The 23839-nt window shown below is 38.1% G+C and overlaps 1 long non-coding RNA gene across 1 annotated transcript; it reads right to left on the reverse strand.

The window, feature by feature from the left end:
* Positions 1–742: 742 nt before the first annotated feature.
* On the reverse strand, positions 743–17212 carry LOC121020903 (uncharacterized). The gene is made up of 4 exons (XR_005786351.1): positions 17065–17212; positions 3876–3959; positions 3215–3407; positions 743–1055 (listed from the first exon to the last, which is right to left on the reverse strand). It is a non-coding gene; the product is annotated as an uncharacterized LOC121020903 (long non-coding RNA).
* Between the last annotated feature and the right edge of the window lie 6627 nt (positions 17213–23839).

Consider the following 23839-nt stretch of genomic DNA (forward strand, 5'->3'; position numbering starts at 1 on the left):
AACAAGGAGAATGCTTAACTGGAAAAAACAATCATCAAATGGCATGCAAAGTTTAATTAAAATTGTTAAATAAGTACAAATGTATATGCACACAAAATATTAGAAGAAAACTTGCAAACGCTAATTGTTATGCTATTTTTGTGTTCAATAATGGGTGAACTTTTTACTTATTTACCTTCTCTTCAAATTTTTCTGTATTATGCTTATTTCTTTCATTATGATAACACCTATTTAGAAGACAAGCCATGACATCTGAATCAGGGAAGAACAATAAGCATAGTCCTTCACTTCAACTCTGGTTCTTCTTCTTAATCTCTCACCATGTGGACGAACTCACATTTTCAGCCTCACTTTGAGAAATAATGTTTGTCGGTGTAGGATTGTGGACTTTAACATTGAGTTTACAAGGTATTGAGTTAATGTGACTCATTTACTTCACATTTCAAGATGTGCGTATGGTAGCCTCCCTCCAACCTTCTCTTATCCTCTTGAATCAAATATACTGATGTTCCAAATGTCTGTGGAGCCTGCCTTTTGTAGGAATCCTGCATCAGAAACCATTTTTAAGGATAACACACATGGGGCTAACCTTAAAAATCTCCATCATTTATAATAACATCTCATATGTGTTAACATGATGAGATACAGAGTCAATATTTTGTGAGATAATTTTATTCTATGGCTAGGTTCTTATTTAAGTTATCAAATAATTAACCTTGACAATAAAGTACATGTATGTACCATCTTTTTCTTCTATAGAATTCAGGCTCTATCAAATAAGCAAAGTTACCATCTTATTAAAAGGAGATTTTCTCTGACACTTGGTTTTATTTCTTCACTTAAGATAATGACATTGTTTTGAGAGTGTTCCACTGGTTGGGGTGGAGAGTGACAGGGAACGAGAAAAAAATAAATAAAAGAAAGCAACACATATTTTGGGAATCTTCCCAAACGGGTGAACAAAGTGTCCATAGGATGGGTGAGTTGCTCAAGCGAGGCCTTTGGATCAAGTCCTTTCTTTGCCAGGTTCGTACACATTCTCCATTTCACTTCACCTATTGCCAAAAAAATGGGGGAAGGAAATAAGAGAGCACAAGAGTGACAAATTGAGGATGAAATATACTTTATATGTAATCTCATTGGATGAAATATATATAAATAGTTGGAAACGTCATGTTAATTACTACCTTGTGAGTACAAAAGTATTTGACTCAACACTAATGATCTTGATACTCTCACTGAACCATAACTAATGTCAAAAATTTGCAAAATTTCAAAGAAGAATATCACCTATAATATCCATGTGTCCTAACATCAAGGTCATTCTCTAATGATGAGGATTTTATCCACTTACATAATTTATGTGTAAATGAAGAATATGGATGCTTTATGTTTCTGAAGGAAAAAAAAAAACCCACTTCTACCAATTCCAAGTTTCTGATCCCAGGCAGTGCTCCCATTAATATAATTCCAAATGGTATCACATTTCCAAAAATATCTCCTTAGAGTGACTTGAGGGCTGTGCCACTCTCTCTAAGAATTACCAATTACTGTCTTGCATTTCCTCCGGAGCTGGATAAAAATTACCCATCTCCAATTTATCAGCAGATACATTATAGTTCTGTGGCCGAGAGTAAAAGAAGCTTTTCCTTAGATTGCCAGCTCTCTGGAGACTTGCCTTTTCTACTGGTTAGAAGATGTAGCCCCTGTTACCTTGGCCTTCATCAGTTTGAAGACTTTATCTGAGGAAGCAGTCCATACAATGTCCTCTTTACCTAGGGGGACAGGGTCACTTTTCCGGTTCGGGTCAAGGGAAAATCCCTGTCTTCCCAACCCGTGTCAAGACGCGCCAATGGGATCTTGGGAGAGTATAAAATGGAGTCACCCAGACTGGTGCCATGGGGCTTCAGAAGCCTGTTCAGTGAGGATTGCTGTACACTTTACACCAGACTTCCAGACTCATGAGTTGAGTGAGTGAGCCCTCTCAGCTTCTGCTTTTATTCCATCTGGTATTTTAGGACCCTTTGCAAAGCTGTAGGAGCCCTAACAGCGGATTGACACTAACAGCAAGTGCAAGGGGCAAAGCCTCCTGGTTAAATGACCAGCATAAAGGAAACCTAAGTTCCCTGTGCTGAGGCACCTGTGCTATGGTAGGTCAGTCCAAATTAGGCTCAGAGAGGTTGAACAACTAACCCTGGGTCACAAAGTTTCTAAATGGCAGAGACAGGATTAAATCCTGAGTTGGTTTTTTTCCCAGGATCCTTGCTTTTTTAACCACGTACTTAAGAAGGAATGATATTCTAGCATGTGAAATTGTGTGTTCTCACTGGGTGGTCAGAGAATAAAGAAATCACTGAACCCCTGAATTCAAAAGCTCAACCAGGGTCATTATTGTGAAGAACGGAGGAAGTTATATCCTGCAATGAATAGTTCTGTGCATTGTGGTTTTCTAATGGGAGGCACACAGGCAGAGCAGAGGTGAAATATGGGGGGTGGGGAGGGCTGTTGGAAATAAAGATCAGAGTCTAAAAGAAGCAGAAATAATCCAGTAATACGGCGGAAGACGAATAGCTTAGGATGTACTATAAACAGATAAGTGCAGACCAGCTCAGAACTGTGTTTTCAGCTCTTGTGTGAAGCAGCGGGTTTCAGGCTGCAGGTAGTAACGGCCAAGTTTTCACCTTCACATTACACCCAGCTCTTCCCCCAGAAGATCATTCTTTGAGCTGAAAGAAATAGGAGTCAGGAGCTGTGCAGTGGCGCATGCCTGCTCAGCTTATTAAAACATGGGAAGAAGGCAATATTTCACCCCCCAGAAATAAAAAAAGATAGACAAGTGAGAGCAGCTAATCCATCGGAAGAAATTAGCAGGCAGAGTATGTAGCTGTTTGAAATGATGAACGAGGCTGAAATAGCTACACAGGCTAACATCCAGTGGGATAATTACTCCAAGCTCTCAGGCTAAAATCTGTCTGGAAGGAACTGGGAGGCTTTGATGACTCAATTTCAATGGGCATGCTTATGAAATACATAGTAAAACCTATTAAAATTGAAATTGTTCTTGGTAGGTATTCTGTGACTGGGCTGCTGACCCTGTCAGGCGGCTTTTAATAAGGTACACACTATTTTTATTCTCAAAAGTGGCATGTACTTTAGCTGCCCACATACTCAGTTTTAACCCTATAGTAACACGCTCTCTGATTTTTCCATATACGTGTGTCGGGCACACTCCTGTTCTTCTTCTACCAAAAAAAAGTGGGTCTCCCAATGAATGCAGACATTGCTGGCTTTCGCTGTAACAAAAGCTGCTCCTTTATTATTCTGTCAACCAGTTTTCCAGCTTCAGGAACAGCACCCATCAAGCTTCATATCCACATCCAAGCAAATGTTGCCGTAATACATACCTGCTGATTTAAAACAATTTTGTTTTTCCCTTAGAGTCTATTACGTGATGCCACAACCATCATTAGGCTATTCATGTGGAATATACCCAAGTATAATCCCAAATAATCCCCACATTCTGAAATACGGGGTGCCTGGGTGGCTCAGTTGATTAAGCATCTGACTTTGGCTCAGGTCACGATCTCACGGTTTGTGAGTTTGAGCCCCCACGTCGGGCTCTGTACTGGGCTCTGTGCTGACAGCTGGGAGGCTGGAGCCTGCTTTGGATTCTGTGTCTCCCTCTCTCTCTGCCCCTCCCCCACTCATGCTCTGTCTTTCAAAAATGAATAAGCATTAAGAAAAATAAAAATTAAACATACATTGAAATAAGTAGATCCCACAACTCACATGCCTGGGCAGAATTGTTGTAAGGAAATCCTCAACGGTAAGAAAGAAGCTGGAAGCTAGAGAATTGCTAAGGCCATACTACTTACTGGAAGTGTGCCCTTGCGAGCAGTTGGAGAAGACATCTGGGAGCTTGACGGCGACGCTGGATCTCACGCTCCGCCTCGGACCTGCTAAATTAGAATCTGCATTTTAACAAGATTCCTCAGGTAATATGCATATACATTAAAGTTTGAGAGGGGCGCCTGGGTGGCGCAGTCGGTTAAGCGTCCGACTTCAGCCAGGTCACGATCTCGCGGTCCGGGAGTTCGAGCCCCGCGTCGGGCTCTGGGCTGATGGCTCAGAGCCTGGAGCCTGTTTCCGATTCTGTGTCTCCCTCTCTCTCTGCCCCTCCCCCGTTCACTCTCTGTCCCAAAAATAAATAAACGTTGAAAAAAAAAATTAAAAAAAAAAAAATAGTTTGAGAACTGCGCTTCTCCTGCACACCTGGTTTTAGATTTCTACCACCGTTCATCATTGAAGCAGCTCTGTGCTCAGCCACACCTTTCTCAGATAAAGCCTATTTGGAAGGGAAACAACTACAAAGAAATAGGGAAAATCCACTCACACTCCTGGTATTTCTAAAATCTTCCTCCGTTCAAATATATTAAAAGACAGGGGCGTCTGGGTGACTGAGTCGGTTAAGCCTCCGACTTTGGCTCAGGTCATGATCTCACAGTTTGTGGGTTTGAGCCCCACGTTGGACTCTGTGCTGCCAGCTCAGAGCCTGGAGCCTGTTTCGGATTCTGTCTCTCTCTCTCTCTCTCTCTCTCTGCCCCTCCCCTGCTCATGTTCTGTGTCTCTCAGTCTCAAAACTAAATAAAAAAATTAAAATTAAAAATTAAAATTAAAAAAAAAAAGAAAATGCAGAGTCAAGGTGAGGAGGAGCAGAAGAGGAAGAAGAGGAAGAAGGAAAAGAAGATTCATGTAAGATCAGCCCAGACACCTTTTTCTCTCATTTACTTCTAGATTAGGGTTACACCAGTTGGTAAATATAAAGGCACTAGGAGTTGTTAGTTGATCTCTCATACATTGTGTTTGTAGTTCTGGGGGTGGGGCACAGGTCCATTCATGCTTCGTGATATTTGCTAATGCTTTTATGAAGCCCACGGTCATAGAATCCCTTCAGGTATCTTAAAGGATACGTATATCTTTCCCATCCTGCTTTGATATTCTGTCATCCTGTATATTCCACACTAATACTGATCATCCCTCAACCTGCCTCTATGTTACTCACTCCTTATTCTACAGACTGGTTCATCCATTACTACCTCCAATTGTCAATGACCTTCACCCAGCCTCCTCTTTAATTATAAGTTCCTATGGCCACTCTATGAAGCTGGTTTTTTGTTTTGTTTTGTTTTGTTTTATTTTGTTTTGTTTTTCTTCCAGCAGGTCCAGAACCCTGGAAGTCTTAAATTCTTCCTGCTCTCTCTTCCTGTTGAACCCAACTTGGACCCAATTTCCTTTTTTTATTGGTATGTCTAGCATCTACCACCCAACCCATCACTCGATCCAGGTACCTGCATAATGTTTAAGAAAAATCAAGCAGTCATGAAACCCCTGGAAGAATGTAATTTCAGATCTCTGCTGACCCTTAACCTACTCTCATCGCCCTTAACATACTTCAGATCTTCATCATTGTCCTCAAACTCTCTTTTCAACTCCTGCGTCCTCCCAGTCGTCAAGACACAGGAAGCCTCCTGTTTCATACATAGAATTAAGGCATTATCTCTCAAATGCTACCACCGGTTTAATGGTGTCTTTCTATTCATGCTCATTCCTAACTTCCTTCCTTTCAATCTTAGAGAAAAGGAGATCCGCACTGACTCCAGCCCGGTCTGTGTCCTTAATTCCTTTACCTGCCAACACCGTGACTTTGCCCCTCAATCATCTCCTCTCACGTTCTCTGTTGAATGTTCAATGGCTCTTCCCCTCCTCTCTCTGCTAATTCATTGTCCCCAACTTGGAAGCAGAGCCCAGTGTCTCCCAGACCAAAAAGACCTGGCTTTCGCCTCATAGCTCTCTAGCTTCAGGCCAGCTCTCCCTTTGTATTAACGTTCCTCTAACGTGTCGTTTTATTAATTTCATATTCTCAGTGCACGTCGACCCACTGCGTATTGGACTTCTGTTTCCTGGCTGCACTTGCCGAAATGTCAGTCACCTTCCGATTGCCAAATCCAGATTGACACTTTATCATTTTTCTGTCTGGTATTTGACACCTACATCTATTTTTTTAGCCTCCGAACTCTCCATTCTGCTGGCCGTTCCCACATCTCTGGCCATTTCCTTCACTCTTTCTTACTCAAGCGTTCCTCTGCTTTCTCCCACTTTTAAATGTTCCTACATTTCTCCCAAGACTTTACTAACTTGTTTATATGTTTTTTCCTGAGAGATTAGATTGACCCACTACTGCTTATGGTTTCGGCAACCATTTGTATGCAGAGGACTAACAGATTCACACCCTGAGATCATACCTCTCTTCAGGGTCAGGCTCATTTATTCAAACCCTCTGTGGGATAGCTCAGTCTAGGTTTTACTCAAGCACCTAAAGTTTGGAGAGCACTAAGTTACCTTTTTTTTTTTAGGTTTATTTATTTATTTTGAGAGAGACATAGAACGTGCAAGTGGGGGAGAGGCAGAGAGAGAGAGAGGGAGAGAGAGAGATGTCTGCACGGAGCCGGATATGGGGCTTGAACCCACAAACCATGAGATCCTGACCTGAGCCGAAGTCGGATGCTTAACTGACTGAGACACCCAGGTGCCACTTTACTCAAGCACCTAAAGCTCAGTACCCATCCTTCCACCAACCTGCATGTCCTTCTCCCATGTTCCTAGTCTTCGTGGTACCACATCCACAAAACCCCCAAAGTTAGAGCTTACCCTTGACTCCTCCCCCAACAATGGATTATAAAGGCTCAGGGTCCAAATTTCCTGAATATCTCTGGGCTCTAATTCTTATTTGCCCTTCCTTCTTGTTCAGGCCATTAGTCTGTCTCATGAGGATTATTACAAAACCTCCTGCTTCTAGTATTAACCTCGCAGATTCAGCTACCACACAGCAGAGGCTTATGTTCATTCATTCATTTCACAAATATTTATTGACAGCAAATGTTTATTTACAATATACAGTATAGAGGGAACAGCTGTTATGTTAACGACTAGATAAGGGTGATAGCAATGTAAAATTACATGCTGTAAAGCAGGGGTCAGTCACCTGTTTTTGTACAGCCCATTGTCCTATGAATGAATTTCATGTTTTTATGTGGTTGGAAAAATAAAAACAGAAGAAAAATAATATTTCATGACACATGAAAATTGCATGAAATTCGAACTTTGTATGCCAAAATAAAGTTTTATTGGCACACAGCCATGCTCAGTAATCTGTGTTTGTTCTATGGCTGCTTTTATGTCACAGAAACAGAGTTGATTCATTGTGGTAGAGGCTGGTCAGATTGTATGAAAATTCAGACATCTGAAAATACTCACTATCTGACCCTTCACAGGAAAAGATTACTGATACCTGCAATATGGCATTTTAAATTTTTAATCATAACATTACCAAAATAATGTCCTGGGGAAATGGATTAGACACACTTACATCTTAAAGATTCTAAAAAGCTTATTTAATATTACATATGTTCAAATAACATTAGTTTAATAGACATTAAATGTAAAAGTGATCTCTCTAGTTAGTTTAATAAAGAGTTGTTGAGTATTATGCATCAAGTATTTTTTGAGACACAGAACATACAAAGATAATAAAAACAGGCCACTGAGGGGCGCCTCAGTGGCTCAGCTGGTTGAGCGTCTGCCTCGAGTTTTGCCTCACAGTCCTGAGATCGAGCCCAAGAGTCCTGAGTGTGGAGCCTGCTTGGGATTCTCTCTCTCCCTCTCTCTGCTCCTCCCCTGCTCACCTTCTCTCTCAAAATAAATAAACATTAAAAAAAAAAAAACAAAAAAACAGGCCACTGAGCTAAAAGAAATAGATATTTCTGTAAAATTAATCAGACTGAGAACAGCCTTACAAAGGATTATAGGTTATGAAAGAGGAGGGGCCATTGGTCAAGCAGGAATGTTCAGGAAAGTCTTTCCGGTAGGAAGCACTGCTCAGCTAGAACTAGACACAGTGTATTCTTACCCAATCCAGTCCCCAGATGCAACATTCTTCTGTTACAATCCTTGATTCTTACATTCTTAGTGATAAGAATGATTCATGTATTTTTAAAGTTTTAATTATTTTTTTTTCAGTTTTTACTATTGAAGGACAATTGACATACAACGTGTATCTTTTAAAGTAACCGTATTTTAAATTCTCCATTACTATTTCGAAACCTGCTGTACCTGAAAGCTTTCATCATCACACAACTGCTTGCACACCAGTGTCTTCACCGGTTTAATGCCATTGCCATTTGAGCCTGCAATCATAATGAACGTGGAAAATAGCATAAATCTGATGGATGGCGCATAGTGCAAATATTTTATACTTGTTAGCTGTGTATGTGTGTCAGATAATTGTACATTTACTACTCTTGGATCTCAATTAATTCATTCAGGATGATTGGATATTAGTGAAAATCAAAAAAAAAAAAATGCAAACACCATAATAATGTTACCTGAAAGGGTATTTCATTACCTATAGAATGTAGGAGACATTTTTCTCATTAGCATCTTCTACTGAATTAGGGCTTTATGCTGTTAGAGTATTTGTGGCTTAGTCAAAGCTCATAAAATAGACAGTAGCCAATAATGGAGAAGAATGATTTACTGGCAAGGAGCCATGTCTCTAAGTCTTTTTTTTTTTTTTTTTTTTTTTTACATTTATGTAGTCAGAAATTACTTGGACTCATTTTTTCACATCTCCTTCAGGAAGAAAGAGAGAATAGATATATTTTAACATCACTGACTTTTTAAAAAGAATAGATATACATTTAAAGACCTTCATCCTTTTATACTGGCCACTAAAATTTCATTTGCATCGTTCCAAGTACCAACTTGATATATAGATAGATATATAACATGGTTTTTCGAAAACATCATTTTTCATTTGTTCCTCCTGTTATATTTTCCAATTCTACCATCTAGATAAGGAAACAATTTAAGATGGGCTGCATTAGTGACTTAGGTATGTACTAGCAAACAAGATCAGAAACAGGACTCAGTTTTGGGGTGCCAGGGTGGCTCCACTGGTTGAGTGTCTGACTCTTGATTTCAGCTCAGGTCGAGATCTTGAGGTTGGGGACAGAGCATCGCATGGGGCTCTGAGATGAATGTGGAGCCTGCTTTGGATTCTCTCTCTCTCTCCCTCTCTCTCTCTCTCTCTCTCTCTCTCTCTCTGCCCCTCCCCTGCTAGGGCACACATGCTGTCTCTCTCTCTCTCTCTCTCTCTCTCTCTCTCCCTCTCTCTCAAAATAAATTTAAAAACATTAAAAAAAAAAGAAACAGGAATTAGCTTTAATAAATAATACACGATGTTGTGCTAAAAAAGCCAAAAAATTAATAGGTCTTAGGGTTGCACAGCCCTTTTTCCTGGGGCTTTCTATATTTTTACAGATGAGTTTATTTACATTTTATCACAAGATGATAGTCTCATTTTAAATATAATGTAGAATACAATGAGGTATAAAAGATTATATTCTTATTTTTATTTATTTTATTTTATTTATTTTTTATTATTTTTATATGTAGTTTTTATTTGAGAGAGACAGACAGGTGAGCAGGGGGAGAGAGAGAGAGAGAGAGAGAGAGAGAGAGAGAGAGAGAGAATCCCAAGCAGTCCCCACGCTCGGCACAGAGCCCAACGCAGAGCTCCATCTCAGGACCCTGGGATCGTGACCTGACCCAAAATCAAGAGTTGGACATTTACTCAACTGAGCCACCCAGGTGCACCCCAAAATACATTTTTAAAACACTTTCCCTTCTTAGAAGTAGTATTAAGTAGCATATGCCCTGGCCATAATAGTGGTTGGCATATGTATCATTTAGTAAAAAAATCTCAGAATGCTATGACAGTTATAACAAACTGTTTAATTACATCTTTTTAATGTACATGGACAATGTTGGCCTCAATTCATGTAATTTAAGTTGAAAACTAGATTTTCAATTTTAGAATGTCTAAGATCTTACAAGTGTCCACTGGAAGAATCATACTTTGAATTGAAAATATTTATTCACTGAGTTTTAGAAGTAAAACACTGTGACAAGTAACTGAGTATACAGAAGTGTTCTCACACCGCTTATCCTCGATGATGGAAACATCAAAGTAAATAGGATATATCACACCAAAGAAACAAAAACAAAAACAATGAGCTAGGCTTTTTCTCTGGTAGAATAATAGAGCTTCTTGTATGATTACTTAATTATGCACTGTCTTAAAAATTAATTTCCTATGTAATACATTATCAAAAATATTTATAACCTAAAAAGTACTGTTTTGCTTCATACAAGAATGTGCTATTTTGATATTCTATGATGGTAGAGTTTCAAAGATTTAGGAAATATAAAAATTAAGAAAATGCCTTTCCAAATAAAGTTTAGTCGCTATAGCTGGTTTAATTCACAAGTGTCTTTTTATGTTTTAATGACAGGATGGCTTTCCGATAGCATCAATATCAGAAATTCTGATGCCTTCTTCAGTTTTTAAAATCTAGTTCTCCTTTAGTATTGAAAATCTTTCCTGCCTTTGCCTTTTTTCACATAATGAAAATTTACTCAGTTCTTTGGAACCTGTTAGCAGAAATAAAATAACCCTTTTCCTTATATGTATATAAATAAAAATTGCCTGGTTCGTCCACTTGTATATACACAATCCCAAATCTTATAATGCTAGCACTTAGATATTCAGTGGATGCTTCGTTGATACCTCTATTGTCCAAGCCTACAAGAATAAACATTATTGATATTTTCTTAATGTTCGGTCATAATTTGGGTTAGTGAAATCCCAAAGTAACAAACAGTTTTCCAAAGAGAACTATCTCACAAAGTCCAGTTTAATTTGCTAGCAAAGTAATATTCAGACTGGACGTAGCAACAATAGAGAAACAGGATGTTCAATTTTTTCCTTAGCTAATAAAAAATGCTATATTTTCAGTTTGAATGGATTCTGTCCTCTAGGAACAGATGTCATTTTTCACACTGCTTGTGGAAACAGCGTAACATTCCTGCCATTCACCTGTTTCAAAACAAACCGTTTCATAGATCAGTATTATTTCTTTGTACAAATAAATGAGTGCCGTTAAAAGAATCCTGTTTTTGGACTTCAAAGTGATCAAACTTGACAAGCAGTGCAGCTCCTGGCTGTCCATAGCTAACCCTATAACGGTAGGCGTTAATGTACAGCATTTAATGGACTTCTAATTTCCCTGTAATTTAGGGAGCTAAAAGGAGCAAAATATGGCAGATAAAGAATTATAGTGTTCCAGATTTTAGGAAAAAGGTGCATTATTAAGTGGGAAACATTCAGTTATAAGAAAGAGTAGAATTGCATTTCCTAAAAATGTTAAATATAAATTTTCTCACTTCAACATTTTAATACGAACTCCTGAAGCTTTGAGGGAGGATCATATTTCTTCGCTTTTATTTTTTTAACCTCTCTGCCTTGGAGGAATTTAACTACATTTTTAAGCAATGGTCCATAGACATTATAAACATAATTTCAGTTCTCGGAAAGTTATCTTGCAAAGTGCAGTTGTTAGTCAGAAATCCTCCACCAAAAACCTATCAGATGTAACAAGATAATTCAGAAAGGTGACTGGTTGCAAAATAAATCTCAAAACCAGCAACATTTCGATAGACTAGCACTAATCAGAAAAGTCAATGGGAACATTACGATTCCATTGGCATTAACAACAAATAAATGTAGATGAGTAAGACGTAAATACAAGCAAGGTACAGGCTTTCTTTCACAAAACAAATCAGAACATTTTCCTATGGGATACGAAAGAAGACTTGAAAATAATGGACTTATTTCTAGCTCGTAAGATCTAACGGCCAATTTCTCCTAAATTAGTTTGTGAGTTAATATACATTCTTTCAGAATTCAATGGGATTTTATTTTTTGCCTTTATAAAACGATTCCATGTTCACCACAAGGAACTATAAGCCTCTGTATGCACATGTACATACACACCGTGTGTGTATATGCAGTTGAACTTTGAACAATGTGGGATGCCGACCCCCACGCAGTCAAAAATCCACGTATAACTATTGACTCTCCCAAAACTTAACTACAAATACCTCCTGTTGACCAGAACCCTCACCAATAAGACAGTCGATTAATGCATATTTTGTATGTTATGTGTACTGTACTCTGTACTTTCACAATCAAGTAAGCTAAAGAGAAGAAAATGTTATTAAGAAAACCATAATGAAGAGAAAATATGTCTATAGCATTATACTGTAAAAAATCTGCATACAACTGAACCCAGGCAGTTCAAATTGAGTTGTTCAAGGATCAGCTGTAGTATAGAGAGAGAATGATGAGGGGAGAGTTGAATTTTTATGTATTTCAGGTTATGTGTTATAAAGCTACAACATTTAGGGGCGCCTGGGTGGCTCAGTCGGTTGTGCATCCGACTTCAGCTCAGGTCGTGATCTCTCAGTTTGTTAGTTCAAGCCCTGCGGTGGGCTCTGTGCTGGGAGCCTGGAGCCTGCTTCAGATTCTGTGTCTCCCTCTCTTCCTGCCCTTCCCCTGCTTGTGCTCTGTCTCTTTCTGTCCCTCAAAAATGAATAAATGTAAAAAAAAATTTTTATAAAGCTAAAACATTTAATAAAATATCATTATCAGTTCAACGGTTAAGAGACAAAACAATGAATACATTAGAAAGTCCCAAATCTACCTAATTTATGTTGGAGTTTAATATATGATAAAGGTGATATTTTTGAATCAGTGAAGAAATGGCAGACTATTCATTAAAATTTTCTGGCACAATTAAAGCAGGTTGTCATTATCCTCATTTTACCAATGAGGAAACTGGAGCACAGAGAGGTTAGGTAAGGTGCCCATAGTCAAACAGTTTGGAGGCAATAATAGGTGTAGGACTCAAACTCAGGCAGGCTTACTACAAAGTCTGAGCCTTTACCATTACACTGTCTCTTCCTAAGTTTTTACAACAATCTTATTTTACAAATAGAAAAACTGAATGACAGAAAAGTTAAATAACTTCCTAAGATTACATAATCAAGTAATTCAGGCCATCAGAGTAGTCATCTGATTTTTAAAAATACTGTTTGTCCATTAAATCTGAATTTACAAAAATCTAAATCTTTGGATGTAGGCAGATTATTTTTATAAGAGAATCTCATCAATTATTATTAACTACCTAATACAGTGTTATTTCTAGTATTTGGGTAAACTGTGAGAAGAGATATCTAACATAATCAACTATGGCCCTCCAATTTAATAGAAACATGGATAAAAATTATTTACGTACTGTATCAAATTTTCCAAAATAGGCTACGTTCAGATTTCGCCACCTTTGAGAATATTTGGGGGGCTTTATTTCACTTCCTTTCCCAACCTAATGATAAAATAAGTTGTTCCCCCCTTCACTGTGCTATGTTTTTCTTTCTTTTATTTCCTTCTATCTCTGGTTGAGTACATACCCCACTGGATGGTAGTTACCTGTAAAAATGTTTTTGTGTCAAGATACCAGGAGTGAAGCAAGAATTATTTGTATTCTCAGAGCATATTACAGTGCCTATCATATATTAGAGACTCAATAAATATTTTGTGTTGTCCTGAAACTGTTCATCTATATTACAGTATAATATATATAATATATATACATATAGTATATAATACAGTGTAAGATATAGAGTATCTTTCTCTACAGTACAAAGCTGGAGGCTCCTTGGAAATAGACAAGAACATTTGTCATAATCTCCATAATCTCTGGAAGATGTAAGAGAGCTAATAAAACATCAGAAATAAGAATTTTAAAATCTGGTTTCAGACCCTGGGTCTACAACTGTTTATTGATTACCGAGCTTCCTTCAATCCTGGTAGGATTCCAGGATGTTTGTGAACTATAATAGAGAACAATTTAGTAGAAATATCGATTATGATGCTTACTTGTACTATCAGTCAATGTTGTTTATCCTTTTAACATTAATATAGCCGGGGCATCTGGGCGACTTAGTTGGCTAAGCGTCCAACTCTTGACTTTGGTTAAGAGCATGACCTCATATTTCGTGGGATCGAGCCCCGTGTGGGGCTCCACACTGATAGCACAGAGCCTGCTTGGGATTTTCTCTCTTCCTCTTTCTCTCTCTACCCCTCCCCTGCTCACATGCCCTTTCCCTCTCTCTCTCTCTATCTCTCTCTCAACATAAATAAAGAAACATTTAAAAAGTCTTTAATATAGTCATTTATTAAGCTATTATAACACGTCGTCTCTTCTGTCAACCACTTCATGTACTGTATCATCTAATCTCATGACAACGCTTCAAATGAGATAATGATATCCTCACTTCACAGGTAGGGAAACTAGGAGGGTCAGGCTGCCAAGGTCACACAGCTAGAGAGTAAGAAAGTTGGAATTCAAACTCAGAAGTGCCTGATTACAACTGCTGATCATGGCCACAATAATTTTTTCTATAAAGCAATACCTTAAAAAATTGCAAATTGCAATACTCTAAGAAAGCTATATTCTGAAACATAGACAACTAAGAGATACAGATTTAGATGTAGATAAAGACTTCTTAGATGACTTACATTTCACAGAACATTTTGGAACTGAAAAAGAACATGTACTACCAGAGTCAGGCTTCAGAGCATGCCCAATGGTTTCCAATTTCTTTCTCTATTCCAAATTTTGTTTCTAATCTAGAAACTACTATTTTCACTTGAGTGTCTCAGAGACTCCTCAAACTTAACAGATACAGGCATTTATTTATTTATTTATTTAGCGAAAGCATGAGCATGGGAGGGGCAGAGAAAGAGAGACAGAAAGAGAATCCCAAACAGGCTCCGCACTGTCAGCAGCGCGAGCCTGATGCAGGGCTCGAACTCATGACAGCAAGATCGTGACCTGAGCTGAAATGAAGAGTCAGACGCTTAATTGACTGAGCCGCCCAGGGGCCCCTAGATTAGGCTTTTGTCTTTAGAGTTCTTATGACTGGATTGTACAACCCCCACCCCCACCCCCCGCCTCCAGTTCACTCCTCTCTCATCTACTTGACATGAATTAAAAGAAGTGTTTACTGTCTGCTTCCAGACTGAGGAGGTTGTGAATGCACTGATGGCAGAAAATTTATCTTCAAATTCTGTGTTATACTTTGCAGTACCTAGCTTGGTGCCTGGCTCCTAATTAAAACAAAACAAAACAAAACAAAACAAAACAAAACAAAACAAACTTCTTTATATGCATGTATGTGCCTACCAACATATCTAACTGGTCAATTGAACACAAAAACTAACCAATTTAAAGACAGTTAATTATTTGACCATGGGTAAAGTATTCCGTTTTTCTAGTTTTAGTTCATTTATAGCTCACCTCAAAGAAATTCCCCAAACCTTCTACCTAACTGCTGGTTAATTTTTATACTAAATAACACTTTACTACAAATGTAATCTTTTTTTTAATTTTTTTTTTCAACGTTTATTTATTTTTGGGACAGAGAGAGACAGAGCATGAACGGGCGAGGAGCAGAGAGAGAGGGAGACACAGAATCGGAAACAGGCTCCAGGCTCTGAGCCATCAGCCCAGAGCCCGACGCGGGGCTCGAACTCCCGGACCGCGAGATCGTGACCTGGCTGAAGTCGGACGCTTAACCGACTGCGCCACCCAGGCGCCCCAGCTACAAATGTAATCTTTAGGCAAAATGTATTCCTCTCATCTCAACCCCTTCCCAATTTAAAAATACTGCCTACTTCTAAAACACTATAGAATGTTGGTGTGACCAGGGGCGCCTGGGTGGCGCAGTCGGTTAAGCGTCCGACTTCAGCCAGGTCACGATCTCGCGGTCCGGGAGTTCAAGCCCTGCGTCAGGCTCTGGGCTGATGGCTCGGAGCCTGGATCCTGTTTCTGATTCTGTGTCTCCCTCTCTCTCTGCCCCTCCCCTGTTCATGCTCTGTCTCTCTCTGTCCCAAAAATAAAATTTAAAAAAAAAGTTGAAAAAAAAAATTAAAAAAAAAAAAAAATTTTGGTGTGACCACATGAGGAAAAAAATTCTGTAGGTTATTCCTTTGTTTTTGCCTTCTCCAAAGTATTAAATACTTTGGAATTCAAATTCTCTGCCCAAAAGTTAAATGATAATTTTTAATTAAAATTTTTTAGAAGTTAATTTTTTTTAAAGCTAACTACCTATATTTATATTTGTCTAACAGAAAGATTTTGAAGACCTATCACATGGAAGCACTTTACTAGTCCCAAGGATAGATTTATAAAGCAAGATCTCTGAACTCCAGAAGCTCACAGCGTATGAAGGCTGATAATGTTCACGTTCAGGGAGGCAACATAGAGTCTCCAGTTAAGTGTTTTTGCTACATAGAAAGTACTCGATCAATTTGTTGAAAGAAATAATCAGAATATGATATAGTAATTACCACCTTATTGGTTTATACAGAAATCACATTTAGCATACTCTTTGCAGCTGAAATTATTTTACAGAACACAAAATTCCAATAGATTTACTAAAGAGGTCTTGATTTAAAAAAAATAATATCTCTAAGTCTGCCTACACCTGACATATGTAACAATTTTAATAAATCATAACACATTGGGTCGGGGGGGAAGCAATTAATGCCAAATTAAATAAAAGGTAACTGATAGAAGCGAATTCACAACCTGAGTAACTGCAATTATTTTAGATATTTCATTTTTACCCTAAACCTAATGTCACTGAATTGTTTTAAATGGCCTTACCGAAGCAAGGTGATTGTTTTGCCACAGATTAGGGAAATCATGGTTTATTGGCCAAGTCACTGACCTTCCAAGATCCTGAGCTAAAATCCCGTTAGCACAAGTTGTTTTAATGTGAACTTGATACAGAAACTCAGAGCCTGAGAAAGGAGATCTGAAAGGCACCTTTCTAAAAAACAATTGATTTGCTTCATTTCATTGAAATGGCTAATGCTTTGATGGTTCATATTTACAATGGCTTGTCCTGCTCTTCAATGGAGTTGATATGTTGGAGTCTTTAACACCATAAACTTGATCAGAACTTCCTTAGTAATAAACAGACTGGATTTCAGGGGTGTACCCCTCCTCCTCAGGCCTCTGGAGCCCATTTGCTTACCAATTTGTAGCTAAAGACATCGAGAATGGTGTTCTTCATGCTCAACTGCTCCAGGTAGTTGAAAATAGTTCTGGGAAGCTCAGTATGCAAACTGGCTTGGGAGCCTGAAAGGCTTCAAAGAGAAGAAAATTTGACCTTCCTTAGAGAAAGGCTGTTGCTCAGTGCAATTCACTTCTAAGTATGGAATTTCTGTAGCATTCCTAAAACACATGAAGAATGTCTATTTTCCCTGGAAGCCACTCCCTAAATGACTGAGAAAATTAAAAGCGGGGATTCTTGTTTGTGCAGTTTTCTTAAATACCGAAGATGTTTCAAATTTCACAGTGATTCATGTTGAAGCCCATGGTTGAAACACGTGTCCTGTTAAAGAGCTAGGGACACATGTCTCTCCTACACATTAATGCACATAATGTCGAGGCTGAAACTTAACAGCTACTGAAGGGCCAGGGGTCGATAGGCTTGTTTTTCCTTTACAAATCCGCTCCTTTGGAGGTGTTCTAGGTGTATTTTCTCTCTTTACTTTTGAACAACAGGTCCAATTCAATCATGAACGTGTTGGAACCAAGCTATTACATTAGTACAAAAATGCTGATTCTCTCTGCCCCCACCTTTTTCTTTTTGTAATGTTCGAAGGTTTTCACTGAATGCGTATTTCCTATGCCAAGGTGCAGAATCTCACCCAGATTACTTTTCTATCTGTTTGCAAAGCAATTTTGCCATAGCAGCACTAGCTAGGGTCTGTTATGGTGAGTTCAGGGTTAACCTAACAGTCACCAACCAAAATCCTAAAAGATAAAAGAAGTCCATGGGAGTCATACTTCAGTAATCATGAATAGAAAGTTATCCTCTGCTGCTCTGTCGAAAATCCTTGACAACTAATGCCATCCCAACCTCTCTACACATATATCCTGCCTACAAAAAGAATTCCATGAATGCTTTATGGAAAAAAAAATCTCGGGCCCCAAATTAAAGGATCTATTTGTACCCATTAGTGGACTCTAACTCAGCATCTCACCCAGATTTCAACATAATCCTTCCATGATTCCTAGCTCTATTTTTAGTGTATGTCTCCTGTATTTAACTTGTTTCTCTTCATGGGGAAAAAAAAACACCCCAACTCATTGGGTCTTCATTAATACGATAGCAATCATAACAGCATGATTAATGGTAAAAGTCATTGCAGGAAACAAACGCAAGATGACATGATTTTATGTCAGGATTTCTTAAGTGTTGTTAATTTGACTGAAAATAAGCAGCTTGGGAATTGTTTAAATCATTTTTGAAAACAAATCCACACCTGAAGGTGGATCAGAAAGCTTTTCCGTAAAGGTGTTCATGAGCTAGGGAACATTCCCAAAGAGGAGCTGAGTCAATTAAAAAGCAAAATCACATTTTAAATCAAATTAAAGCACAAAATTATAAGGTTGTTTTATTATTTTTACTGTATATTAAGGTATGGGTATGTGAGTATGTATATATGGGAATAACATATGCTGCTTCTTTTTTAAAATTTTTTATGTTTTTATTTATTTTTGAGAGAGAGAGAGAGAGAGAGAGAGAGAGAGAGTGGGGGAAGGGCAGAGAAAGAGGGAGACACAGAATCCGAAGCAGGCTCCAGGCTCTGAGCTGTCAGCAAGGATCCAGACGCTGGGCTCGAACTCACCAACAGTGGGCCAAAGTCAGAGGCTTAACTGACTAAGCCACCCAGTTCTCCCACTTATACTGCTTTCTTATGTCTCAGTTCTATAAATTACACAGCAATTAATAAAAACAAAAAATTAAAAATGTCCTTATTTCCTTATATTTTAATGTTTATTGTTATAATAATAAAACATGCAAATAATTTTTTTCTCATTTTTTTCTTTAGGAGCTTAGTTGCCAGTTAAATGAGAGAGTATCTACATAAAGTAAAAGTTAAGAGGATAATTAATTAAAGCTAAAGTATACATACGGATTTAATAATCTGAGTATTTCAGGCTCTGTAGATATAAATATTATCAACAAAGATGGAAAATTAATTTAATGTCTCCAAATATTTGTGTATATATACATATTTGTATTTATGTATTTATATAATATCTCAACTCAATCAATAAATAATGGCCTGGCAAAAATATCATGAAACCTTTTGCATTTCAACTATGGTTCCTAATCTCAACAAAAATACTCAAGGAAATTTTAAATCTCCTCCTGACTATCTCACCGGATTGCTAATTTACACTTCAGAAGTCACTTATCTTTCCTGTGTCTGTCTCAACTACAAAACTGGGCCAAAATCTTTCCTTCTCTGTAGATAACTTGTATAAAATCCTCAAAGTAAAAATTATATATCAGGTACAAAATGAGGCTGTCAATTCTCCTATTTCTTTGAAGAAGAGTTAATGTGAAATACAACTTGCACAGTTACAAATGAAAGGTGGAAGTTGAAAGAAAGCAATAATCGATAGCTGTGAAATCCCAAAAGCTACCGAATCCAATCGACAAGGGAAGAGTTAAAATATGAGAACTCCCAAAAGCTTAGATGACTTTGGAAACACAGATCAAAAACAAAGAGACGGAAAGTATAATTAACTCCATTACTGCTCAGTCAAATGAAAACAGCCATGACATCCTTTCTTATTTATGACACCAGCAAATAGCTCAATTCCACTCCTGGATATTGCTGTAGGACAGCACTGGCTCCACAGTGGGTGAAAACAGAAACAAGCTGCTAAAATTTATGTCACTAGATCACATTAGAGATGTAAGATTTATGCAGAAGTCCCATAAAGAATAAGTAGCTTTTATATCTTATAACAATTCTTGTTCTCCAGCAAACAAAAGTCTGGATGTAGAAATATCCATGGAGACCTGGAATTTTCCAAAGTGCACTAGAATAATCGAGAGTTATTTACCTAAATCTACATTTTATCTCAGATATTGGAACTTGCCAATAATAATAAAAAATCTTAAGTAATCAAGCCATTTATTACCACTTATGAACGTGGTACATATTCACCATTGTATAGAAGGGACAATAGAAATAGCAAAGGGACTATTCAGGTCACACACAGCGTTTCTTCCTGGGATGTTTTTGATTATTACCTACCTCTGTTCTCATCTTTCTGGTCAAATTTTGCCTTCTTAACCATTTTGGTAATCCTACTGCCTGGCACAGTACCTAGCAGGTAGTAGTTACTCAGTTAATGTATTTCCCCATAAAGAATCCCATCGTGCATACATATTCTATTACTATTTCTTTGCACCTATTATCAATGCCTAGAACAGGCACTTTATTCACAGTAGGTGTTCAATAAGTATTATTTGTTTGCCTGATTTTCTGAGTTAAATAAGTAGTTTTACAGTGATTTAAAACCTCTTCTTCACAGCTGGTGGAAACATGAATTGGTACAACCATCTGAATGGCAACCTGTTTTTCATACTTCCGGTCAAGAACGTTCATAGCAGTATAGTTCCTGAGAACAAAAACGGAAGGATGGATAAAGAGTAGTATATTCCTATAAGACAAGGTCATACGACAGTGGAAAAGTATCAGTTACCCCTGCACAGTTTATCGTGAATGACTCTCCCAAATAAGATGTTGAGAAAACAAAACCAAATTGTACATCATTAATTATGTAAAGTTTTGAAGCATGAAAGCAATACTATACTATATTATATACTACATGTTATAATTATTTATTTTAAATGCATAGAGGTAGGGGCGCCTCGGTGGCTTGGTTGGTTAAGCGTCCGACTTCCGCTCAGGTCATGATCTCGCGGTCCGTGAGTTGGAGCCCCGTGTCGGGCTCTGTGCTGACCGCTCAGAGCCTGGAGCCTCTTTGGGATTCTGTGTCTCCCTCTCTCTCTGCCCCTCCCCTGCTCATTCTCTGTCTCTCTCTGTCTCAAAAATAAATAAATGTTAAAAATATTTAAAAAAAATAAATAAATGCATAGAGGTAAAAAAGCACTGCGTCCTGCAAAATGGTTGCCTTGGCACAAGGAAGGATACTGCAGTCATGGAGAGCTTCAGGAACCCAGGACACTGGGGAGTCCAAATGTATTTGTAGCATTTTACTTTTTTTTTTTTTTAATGTTTATTTATTTTTGAGAGAGAGAGAGACAGAGTGTGAGTAGGGAAGGGGCAGACAGAGAGGGAGACACAGAATCCGAAGCAGGCTCCAGGCTCTGAGCTGTCAGCACAGAGCCCAATGTGGGGCTTGAACCCGTGAACTGCAAGATCATGACCTGAGCCGAAGTCAGATGCTTAACCGACTGAGCCATCCAGGCGCCCCAGTGACGTTTTACTTTTTAAGCTGGGTGGTAAGAAAATGAGATTTTTAACTACTCTTATTCTCTTCACCTTTCAGTAGCTCTGTAATGGTTTTCAAAGGAAGAAGAAAATAACATTAACAAGATAGTAGTTACTCTTCCATGGGATAAACATCTTAATTAGATTCTTCTTACCATCCCCAAATTGTGAAGGATAATACCACCTTGAATAGAATGGCGTGTTGACATGAGGGGCACCTTTCAGATCATGCTTGGCAAAGAGATGCGAACCTCAAATACGGAACCCGGAAGAAGAGAGAGAAAACCACAGAAAACAAAGGAAGCCACTCTCTTGAGTCACTCAAGAATAATATGAATAGAGACCATCGTGGTCAAGAAGCCATCAGATGCCAGTTCTGCCAGCGATCTCCCTCTTGAGAAAGACCCCCTGTGCTCACATTCCTTCTATAAATTGGGGGAACACGGAGCATCATCCAAATAACATAGTTTGAAAATAACTAGGGACACTGTTAAAGACTACACTGGGACAAAACATGTAAACCAGAACTATCCTGGGCAAACTGGGCTGAAGAGGCACACTGACCAGCAGGTTTACCTACGTGAGCGAATTCTACAGAGGCAACTGTGGAAAAGAGGCAGTGTTGCTAGACTAGGTTTCTAACAACATAGACACTTGATTTGAAGTGCTATTTTTAGATAAACTGGAAAATAAGCTAACAAAATCCAGATGGACCTAGAGAGAAGGGAAGAGAAATCGTTCTCTTTCATGGTGGCCTGTCTGGAGATTCTGTCTAAAATTGACATTTGGGAATGGCATGTGAAGGCATTGAACTCAGAGTTATGGTGACAGTTTTAAAAGTGTTAAGTGGTTATCTCTGCAGACTGGAATAGCAGACGAAGGAGGAATAATCATGTCCATATCCATTGACATAGTTTGAGACTTTCTTTCCTATATATATGCATTATTTTTATAATATAAAATATAATATAATATAAAAAATATAATATATATAATATATAAAATATAATATAATATAAAATATAATATAAAATAATGCATATATATAATCCATATAATATAATAAAAATATTAAAAATTTAGAAAAGTGATAATACGCAGTACTGACCAATGGATGGGGTAAATATAGTAATACCTAATATTTATTGTGCATTTAAATGCCATGTGTTAAATGTTTAATATAGCTTATGTCATTTAATCTTCAAAACAACCCCGTAGATGATCATGCCCACATTCTAGATGAGAAAACAGATGTTGGGAGGTAATGCAACTTGTCCACAGTCACGTAGCTCGTGAGTGCTGGACCTGAGTTTTGACCAAACTCCAAAGCCAGCCCTCTGATACTATTCTTCTGTTCTGCTCCGCACTTGAACTTGAGGTTGCAGAGAGTATATACTGGTACAGATTTTCACGTGGTATTTTGAAATATGTATCAAAACATTTAGTGTTGAGAAATGTAGAAATTATATTTCTATATGTTTGTGCTAAGAAAGCATGGTAAAATGCAGCAATGGATTATCAAAGGAAGCACACCTCAGCAATGCATGTGAAAGAAAAAAAAAGTCAAATCCATCAAAAGGAGATTGAGTTGTAAAAATTATAATGTCTTCACACTGTATAATATTCACAATCCGTATTTATTTACCTGGAAGATTTACATTAACAGTGTTATATTGAGGAGGCAAGTTGTAAAACAGTATGTGTCTATAGTTTTGTAAAAAATAAAAATGTCTGAACACAAACATTGCAAACAGTTTAGAAGTCTCTTGCTCTCTCTTGCAAGGCCGCTCGCTCCCTCAGAGAGACTGTCTTTAGCAGCCTGACCTAGGTAATGCCTCTTCTGTTGATTTTCCACCATGATTCTCTGTTCTCAGCCTTCATAAGAGTGTAATATATACTCATTTGTTTGCTTTCTTGTTTATTATTTGTGTCTTTGACCGATTTTATGCCGGCCAAGTGTAGGAACCACATCTGTACTGGTCACCACTGTTTACCCAGGCCCGAGTGCTATGGAATATGTGCTCGGAAATAATGCCCAATAAACTCATTTGGAAGTGATTTTCACTTCCTACTCTATGCCTTCATCCATTGTTTCAGCTTTTACAAGAAGAATGGTGAGTACTGCAATGGGCGGGGGGGGGGGGGGTGGGGGGCGTGGGCGGGAGAATAGTAAAGCTATTTTATTGTGGCTAACCGATTAATCGATTAATCAATCTAGCAATGCAGAGGCAGTCTTGATGAAATTTAAACCCCTACTAGATTTGCATCCACAAGACTTTCTTACAGCTTTTTTTCCTGCTCTGGCACTTTCCAGGTAGGAGCATTATTCCCTACCCCCACATTATTCCCCCACATACTCTTTTCTTTTTAAAGTTTCTTTTTAAATTTTTTTAAATGTTTATTTATTTATTTATTTATTTATTTATTTGAGAGAGAGAGAGAGAGAGAGAGAGAGACAGAGAGAGAGAGACAGAGTGAAGCAGG

Source organism: Herpailurus yagouaroundi, unplaced genomic scaffold (assembly GCF_014898765.1).
Source record: "Herpailurus yagouaroundi ecotype Mexico unplaced genomic scaffold, PumYag 253, whole genome shotgun sequence".
Taxonomy (NCBI): Eukaryota; Metazoa; Chordata; class Mammalia; order Carnivora; family Felidae; genus Herpailurus; species Herpailurus yagouaroundi.